We start from the raw sequence: 10,007 nt of genomic DNA, 5'->3' as shown, positions 1-10,007 counted from the left end.
TCAGTTTCCTGTCTTGTGTATACGTTGTACATAGTGTTCTGTGGGTAGCTGGGGCGATGGGGGGTAGCCTTGTGTTTAAACCGTTCGCCCGTCAAGCCAAACAACCCGACGATTCCCTGATTAGGTACTTAGCCCTATTCTGGCGCCAAAGTGATATTGCTGGAATAAAACCGAATTCACTCACTCACTCGCTCGCTGATCATCACTCCACCAAAGAGCATCTGAATCACTTCTTCCCCACTACCCCCGCAACGATCGCAGGTGCGTGGGCGTCGCTACGTACGTTACGTAATCTTGAACGCGACATTGATCCTCATTTTATCTCAAAGTGAGTGAGTTTAGTTTTACGCCGCACTCAGCAATATTCCAGCTATATGGCGGTGGTCTGTAAATAATCGAGTCTGGAACAGACAATCCAGTGATCAACATCATGACCATCGATCTGCGCAATTGGGAACCGAGACATGTGTCAACCAAGTCAGCGAGCCTGACCACCCGATCCCGTTAGTGGCCTCTTACGACAAGCATGGGTTACTGAAGGTTCATTTTAACCCGCCTCTTAGACAGGCATGGGTTACTGAAGGTTCATTCTAGGTTCACGATTCTAACTAACGGACCTTCACGGGTAGACAAGCATGGGTTACTGAAGGTTCATTCTAACCCGGACCTTCACGGGTAGACAAGCATGGGTTACTGAAGGTTCATTCTAACCCGGACCTTCACGGGTAGACAAGCATGGGTTACTGAAGGTTCATTTTAACCCGGACCTTCACGGGTAGACAAGCATGGGTTACTGAAGGTTCATTCTAACCCGGACCTTCACGGGTCACAGATGTAAAGACCACAAATACAAGCTGTACCTGTAAGTTTGTTATCAGAGCCTCAACAGGATCTGGTGGTCTGGTTCAATCGTACATGTCATCGTGCCATGACCGATCATGCTGTGATGCCCTGATTTGTCCGGAAGCCTATTAGCGCCATATAATTACTTTTCTTTTTTGAAAGTTGAAACCGCCAATTTGAAAATTCAAGATACTAATTTGTAATTGTAAGAAACTTTGTAGAAAATCCGTGATATCGTGTTAAAGTTGTAAGATATTGCATCATCTTGAATTTAAAAAAAGAGAGCTTGAAATTTCCAAGGTAAAAATATAATAGGTCCCAGGTGGGCTTCCGTACGTTGATTTTTAATGCCCAAACTTAATTATTTACCATTAGCTGATGTATGGCTGTGATATTGCGGACTGCTGAAATATCATTCCCAGTCTTCGAATGCCCAGTCGGATCAGTAGTTCACTTTGGAACACTTCCACACCAATGGTCAAGAATTATTTGTGTCAACGCTGTCCTATATATATATGATTGATTGCTTGTTGTTTAACGCCACTGTCAGACAGACTCCAGATATAAGATCCCCACATGGGTACAATGTGTGTAGCCCATTTCTGGTGTCCCCCGTCGTGTTATTGCTGGAATGTTGCTAAAAGCGGCGTAAAACTAAACTCACTCACTCACCTGTTACAACCCTCAACCCTGAATAGTTGAAGGTGAGCCATCATTTCATCATGTTTGCGGAAGGTGGATAGCTCGTCATGAGGAAATCTCGGGTGCTGTTCACCAAAAGGGTGCAACGTTACCCCACAAGCATCGTACAAACACGTTTCTCTGACCTGTAGTCAGTAGTAGTAGTAGTAGTAGTAGTTATTTGCCGGGGTATTACCACTTACTAATAATGTTTGACTGTTTTAGTTGTAATCTTTAAATATTCACTAAGTTGAATATGGTGAGTGAGTGAGTGAGTGAGTAAGGTTTAAAGATACGTTTAGCAATAATCCGCCAACACCAGAAATGGACTTCACACATTCTACCCATGTGGGGAATGGAACCTGGGTCTTTGGTGTGACAAGCAAACACTTTAACCACGATGCTACCCGTTTGTGTGTTTGTTGTTTAACGCTGCACTCAGCAATATTCCAGCTATATGGCGGCGGTCTGTGAATAATCGAGTCTGGTCCAGAAAATCCAGTGATCAACAGCATGAGTACTTGGGATACGATGGCATGTGACAACCAAGTCAACAAATCTGACCACCCGATCCCGCTAGTCGCTTCTTACCGCAAGCATGCACATGGGTTGTTGAAGACAAATAGCCTGGATCTTCACAGGTCATTAGGCTACCCCACCGCCTCCATTTACAGATGGAATATGTAACTTCAGTTATGACTGCACAGCCTTATATTTCGTAACGAAGGGACAGGTATATATTTTGTCAGTCCACGTGAAAGATGCACTGGATAATTGAGACAGTTATTTCCAACGCTTGCTCTGAAATAGTTATATGAGTCCATTGGTTTAACTAAGCGGAGTCTCAGACAGCAAATATATTTCACGTCAGGCTAAATAACAACGACATATGGGCTTGTCTCTTCACACAGAAACCTCACACGACCAGCGTTCCTACAACAGACCCCCTTCCCCCGACCACCAGTCAACCTTCAAGGTTAATTGTACCCGGGTAACATATGGTCCGTCTGGGACAATGGCGCACGTGTGAAGGATCCGAGTCGCGTGTCCGCCCAAGCAAGGTCGGGCTTAGACTAAGGCTTAGTCTCTGAAAATTTATAATTTTGATAGTAACAAACAAGCCCATTTATATTGAAAAGGAGCCCTAGGGAGATCAGAGATTCAGAGACTAAGAACATCTGCATTGGGGCTACACGTGCTGGGGTCATTACCAATTAGAAGCCACATCATACAACCATCAGATAACGCTATAAGTGAAAGGCATATTTATTGGCCCTCCTGTTAAGCCCTGTCCTATCTCCATGCTGTCATCACCTCATGTGGGCCGGTCAAGTGCCCCTACTGCCTAACATTTTACTGTTGGGAAACTTGCAGCCCACAATGTCACTTGGACACTAGATGACCAAAGTGCAAGTTCTGTGTGGAACACCAACAAAATTATACAGTTTCCATTTGTATATATGCGAAGAGGATATAGATAACCACCTTTTTTTAAACAAACTGTTCACTGGGGCCAGCGTCTGTCTTACGTTTTAAGATGTTCTGGGTATTTCTAGATACTACATCATCCTCACTAGATTTCACCTTGCATGCATCAATCACATCACGAAGGTAAACAGATTTAATTCCGAGATGCTGTGCCTTTTGAATTTGGTTCTTCATGAGAAGGCGACTAACGGGGTCGGGTGGTCAGGCTTGCTGACTAGGTTGACACATGTCATCGTATCCCAATTTAGATGCTCATGCTGTTGACCACTGGATTGTCTGGTCCAGACTCCACTTATTTACAGACCGCCGCCATATGTGGAATATTACTGAATGCGGTGTAAACCCAAACTCACTCACTCACTCACTCTTCATGCTAGGTCCCTCCCATATGTTTTACTGTTGAGCAATTAGATAAAAAGAGATACTCAAAACACACCAAAGTTTCAAACAATAATCCTATATCAGGAATAAGAAAAATAACCCTTGTTTTAATTACAATTAAATCCTTAACTGCATTAACAATTGGGCTGCTATGTATGGACCCAAGTCAGACAATGAAACAATTCTTTTTACAAGATAACATTCAGGAGGAACCTTTCCCCAAGATTTTGCTTGATTTGTCTCTTAAGACTAGAAACTGTACACAAGGCCTCCACTATAGCTTCATGTCACCCAATGTGCTTGTTAATTAAGAGTTGACAGATGGAAATGTGAGGCAAGATTGGTAAGGATGTTGGTCCGGCCAGCCATGGTAGTTAGATATGTTTACTTTGTAATCCGACCCCCAAAGTGAGTTAGTTTTCTTGCAGATGTTAACAGACCCTGAACCTGAGGAAATCTAGACTTGCTTTATTTAGGGCTTTAGCACTGCAGCGATGGCTTGGCAGTAGGGAAATTAATGTGGTTCAGGGACTGTGAGACAGACTAGGTCGGGCTCAGTGTATCGGAATGTAGTTCCGATAGCGTAGCGATCGTGATCACACGAATAGCTGACTACAAATTATCGTTAATCCCATTAAAAGTCAATAAACAAGTAATTACAGTGTCAGGAAGCATGCTTGGGCATCTGGTGGGTTTGTTTTGCAATGCCGTCTTGACATGGTGTGTCGGTCACTCAAAGGAATTAGCACATTTTTTTTAGCAAGTGTGTGACCAATGATACTGGTTCTGTCATTGCTGAACAGATGATATTTACGAGCGCCGGACTGAAGGGGAATAACATCGTGTGTTGTTCTGTATGGAGGGTTCGTTACACGCCGGTAGGTAGGAAAACCAGTCAAATTTATGGTTTAGCAACGTGTCTATTCCGGGCTTCTTCGACAGGTGCGCTTCCGACTGACGCCAAAGCAATGAAGACAACTTAATGGATAATTAGTCTATCCGTTGATTTAGGTTTCAGGCTAAATTACAGGTACACACGCGGTTGGGGAAACTAGAGAATCACGGACAATTCTGCTCTGAATTCCTTTCCTTCCAGAATAACCAGGTTCTCACTACTTGACTGCAAAACATGCTTCTCATCGACTCATCGCTCTCTCTCGAATACAGCCTCTTGAAGACTGAAGAGTGAATGACTGATGTTTTATGTCACATCAAGGCGGTCTGTATGTAAACGTTAAAGGATCGGGGCCCGTTTGAACAAAACGATCGTACTGTAAGCCCGTTGTGCAGGATTGAGTTACGGTCATCTTAGCGCTAACATAGCTTTGTGGACAGTGTGCGATATTGTTCCCAAATCTCGCTAGCCAGTCGGGCTTGCTGTGCCTGAAAGTTACCAGCCCACAAAATAATTCACTAGTCCGAAATTTGAATGTAGACACGGGTTTCATCATTAAGCTGCTAATATGATGAACATTTTTATCAGGCCATAATCTTGCATGATTTGCACATGTGTTATAACTATAAGTCGGAGAGAGTGATATATTTACAAAATGACCCCATGAAAAGTTACTAGCAGTAAATCTCCACAGTCACTGGCCCAACTGGATTTTTACTAGCCACGGACAAGCGGGCCAATATGAACAACACTCTACACCTTAGGGGTAGGATGACACACGGTTTATCATCATTTTTACGCCATGCACGACTACTTATTACTCGTCTGTACAGGCGAGAGTAGCCTAGTGGTTAAAGCGTTCGTTCGTCATGCCAAAGACCCGGGTTCGATTCCCCCACATGGGTACAATATGTGAAGCCCACTAATGATGTCCCTCGCCGTGATATTGCTGGAATATTGCTAAACTGAAGCGGCGTGAAACTAAACTCACTCATTCCCTTCCAGCTGCATCGTTGTGGTTTTGTTGACTGTTGTTTCAACGCCACAAACACACGCACTCTTTCTTTAAAAAGGTCAAACACGTCCGTGAATGATGCCCGAACAATGTTTCAAGTGTATTCTTCAGCGTATTGGGACATCATGGTGGAACAGCCCGTCTACCCAAAGTAAGGTCGCTTGTTCAATCGTAGGCTGCGTTATACCCAAAGAGGTGAATAGGTGGTACTTGTTGTTACGTAGACTAACGCTTAGTGTCTGAATATACATAAAAAATGTTTGTAACAAATAAACACATTTAAATTCAAAAGGAGCCACAGCGAGACCAGAGATTCAGGACCTGGGGAAATCTAGACTTGCTTCATTTAGGGCTTTAGCATTGCAGGGAGGGCTAGGCAGTAGGGAAAATAATGTGGTTCAGGGACTGTGAGACGGACTAGCTTTAGCATTGCAGGGAGGGCTAGGCAGTAGGGAAAATAATGTGGTTCAGGGACTGTGAGACGGACTAGCTTTAGCATTGCAGGGAGGGCTAGGCTGTAGGGAAAATAATGTGGTTCAGGGACTGTGAGACGGACTAGCTTTAGCATTGCAGGGAGGGCTTAGGGAAAATTTGGTTCAGGGATTGCCTGCACTTTAGCATTGCAGGGAGGGCTAGGCAGTAGGTAAAATATTGTGGTTCAGGGACTGTGAGACGGACTAGCTTTAGCATTGCAGGGAGGGCTGTCTGGTTCAGGATAAGACAGACTAGTTGTTAGTTTTGTTACTATCCTGCACTCGGCATTAAGGACATGGCATGGACTGTCTGCTCGGATAAGGCAAAGTATCTGAGTAACAATGTTAAACGGCATGGTTTCCCGGACTAGAGCTAACAGACAGAAGTTGCGGAATGAGATTGAACGAGACGTAAAACCCCACTTTCCTTTACCTTACCATGGCAGACATTTTACATCGCATCGGTAATATTGCAGAAAAGCTCCCCAGCATCTAGTGACTCTCAAGAACGTCCGAGGTCGTTAAATTGTATGACTTGGCAGCATGCCAGGATGTTGAGGACTGCTCATGCTGTCAACCACTGGTGTATTGTTGACTGTGACGCAAAACAACATTCAATCAAGTCACTTCGTATTCTGCATGCGTTTTGTGTAGTGCACGTGCTCGTTTGCGTGTGTTGGGTTATCGCCTGTGTGAGGTGAGATGAAATGGGTTTAACAAAAATGTTTTTCATATGACGACGTGCATGTGTATCTGTAGCTGCTTGTACTAGCCCAGACTTAAGTTGGTTTTATAGTGCTAGCTCACTGAGATACCATGCCGCAGTCAAGCATGAATACCCACTCAGACACATTATACTGACTCCGAGCCCATCAGTCCTTGTTGTACCCATTAATGCCGAGCGCCAGGCAGGGACCAACAAGTGTCATCGTTTAACATCTTTTGGTTTGACGCTGCAGGGGATCGAACCTGCAACCTTCTGCTCCCTGGGCGGACGCTCTAACCACTACACCACGGAGATGGTCTGTCGCCGGTAAGAACAGTATTGTGATTATATCATGTTATAAGTCAGTATGATGTCGGGGGTGATGCAGGTGTTGCCTTTCACCAATGGCGAAATCTACGAGCAGCCAAGACCAGACCACAAGTCCAGGGGCTCCTTTCACGAAGCAACCTGTACTAAGATTAACCTAAACTCCCATTCTTTAACATTGCACTAAGGTTACCTTAGTGACTTACGACCACCTTAGTGCTTTGTGAAAGGAGGCCCTGATTCGCGTCCAAGATCATAGGTGTCTGGAACTGTAAGGGAAGCCACTCTGCACATGTACAGTGCATGGAGTGTACCCCAGCTGCACTCCACGTGTCATCCAGACCAGATCGTTATGTTACGGGTGTTATGAGAATGTGCTGCTTTGAAAAGAATGTTCAATGATGAATGTCGATCTCCGTCGACCCGTCTTCCGCTTAGCTCCATCACAGCGCGTGCTACCGTCGTTATCCTCCACAAGGGACAGCAGGAAACGAGGCATCGCTGCGAGGAGCTGCTCTTCCGCGCATGCAAGATTCAAAGTCGTGACTGTGCTCGGTATTCCTGTCTTGAAATCGGTAGCATTCCGGACGTCGGTAAGGCCAGCCCTTGTCCGGTTCAGTAGACCTGGATCCTGCGGTCGCGCACTTAAACAACGGAACCAGTTCTGGAACACCGGACCAACACCTGATAGTATGCTCTCGGTCACGCTGCCCTTTACTGTCAAATGCAGTTATCTAGCTTATCCGTCGGTTCATCTCTGCTGTCATGATACCGATGGTATCAAAGGGTAGCCAGCTTCGGTTAGTTTAGTCTCGGCAAATGTTGCTTTTGGTCCCATCTCCAGAACCTTTGCCATTTGCTACCAACTCAACGCTTGGACATTTTCCTTTAAATTACTATTACACGGGCGAGATGACTTCAAACGAAGATTTTTCAGCGATGAGCATTTCATTAAGTCGTGTTGTAAACTTTGACTGGGTTCATGGAACAACAGCGCGAACTTAACGCCCCGACAACGGCGCACGTGCATGCATCAATCGAAGCCAAGAAAGAGTGCACTCATCACCACTTCAGAGAACGTTCTCAGTTCGACAGGGTTGCAATATTGATGATAACGATTTTGAGTGAAGTGTGATAACATGTGTTATCATTTATCCATATAACAGATGATGGGATTTTTCAGAAGACTAAAGTTCCAGTGATCTTCTTCACAAATAAAGATTTAAAATCCAAAAGGAGCTTCAGTACATATTTCAAGTAACGTACGTAGCTAGTTTTGAGCAGAGGTCACGTAGACATGTTGGTATTTTTTGAGTTTTTTTTTCACATTTTGAAAATTTATTTTCAATAGTACTGTTGCCATTTAAGCATTTCCATAACTATTTTTTTATATTTCTTTTTTATTGGTTTCCAGGATTACAATGTCATATGTAGAACAGTGATGTACAGACAGATGGATGATGTACAGGTACTATGTCAATATCATGTTAATACACATATATAAGTCAATAAAAGAGAAATATGACCTCAGGTAAATTGGATACATTTTAAATTCATCAAAGTACTGGGAAAGAAGACCCCATTTATGATTGAAATCTTCTATTTTATTATTTCTTTTGCATATATGGTTTTCCACAAAGAATATTTCTTTCAAAGTTTTTATAAATAGAGTTATGTTAGGTCACGTAGACTTGCCAAATCATTCGTAACATATTTTTTAACTGTTATTTCATTGTTATACTCTCTGGTATCTGTGGAACAGGTCGTCAAAGTATTTCAGTTAAATCGCATGTTATTGTTTGTTTGTTGTTTAATGTCGCACACAACAAACTTTCGACTTTATAGGGGCGGTCTGTAAATAATCGAGTCTAGACCAGACGATTGGGACACGACGACGTGTCAACCAAGTCAGCGAGCCGCACCACCCGATCCCGTGAGGTCACCTCTTACGACAAGCAAGTTCCATATTGACAGTGGTAGGTCCCCTACTTAGGTGACATCTATGTGGCTGGTGTGTTGGCGACAGGTAGCTCAGTGGGACGAATCAAGGATTCGAACCTGAGATTTGCGGATCCTGGCATGACGGTAGGGCCCTCACTTCACGATGTTTTAATGTCTTTGACCACAAGGCCACCAATGCCTCACAAGGTAGAGTGAGTGAGGTGGAGGTTACTTTTACAGCAATGTCACAGTGGGGGACACCAGAAATACACTAAACATATACTTATGAGAGGAATCTAACCCGGGTCTTCGGCTTGACAAGCAAACGCATTAAGCATAAGGCTACCTCTCTCCTTCCCGCAAACCAGAGAGAAAGACGAAATTGTTAATGCTCGATTTTAATATATTACATGTATTGTATGTACAAAAAGTTATATGAAGAAAGTTGTAACACATGTTCGTCTACAATTCCCAGGTAAGAAACTGAAGAACAATGATCGAGTGAGTTTCGTTTTATGCCGCTTTTAGCAATATTCCAGCATGGCGGGGGACACCAGAAATGGGCTTCACACATTGTATCCATGTGCGGAATCGAACCCGGGAATTCGGCATGACGAGCGAACGCTTGAACCACTAGGCTACCCCACCGTCAGTACGGACGAAAAAGAATATGAGCATCTTTTTTCCGAATCTGCGAAACAGACGTTGATGCACGAACCCAATAACGACGTGTAAGGGCAGTGTGTTATTCGTTCGCATCTTTTGTTTGTTTTCAGTCACATTCTCAAGTGTGTTCTCGAGAGGCTTCGGAATGCAAACACAAGAATCACGGAACAAAAACATACCTCCTTCGGTGGGGGAGGGGCAGCCAAAGGAAACACGACTTAAAAATTTCATTTTGTTTCCAAACTACTAAACATCGAAAGAATGGGGAGAGAGGTAACGAGTCTAATTGTACTGTGGCGGGAATGGGTTGTGTTTTCGCAGCTGGGAGGACAGAGTCCAGAACATTTATAACGTGATGATTTTCCTGTTATTCAGGAATTGTCTCGAAGAATTCGTGGGAGTAATGGCTGCGGCATAATGTTTGGACAATTACAGCTGGACTCACATAAGATGGAATTGCTATATTTAGTTGCATAAGGGTACAATTAAGACCAACATTTGGAAAAATAGGCCACATTTACCAGAAATAGACCCCACGTGTCTGGCATATGTCATAACGTGGTGATGTTCTGAAATATATACGGAACGACC

Source organism: Haliotis rubra, unplaced genomic scaffold (assembly GCF_003918875.1).
Source record: "Haliotis rubra isolate DU_JTF1 unplaced genomic scaffold, ASM391887v1 Scf17, whole genome shotgun sequence".
NCBI lineage: Eukaryota > Metazoa > Mollusca > Gastropoda > Lepetellida > Haliotidae > Haliotis > Haliotis rubra.
This window is presented reverse-complemented; position numbering follows the sequence as displayed.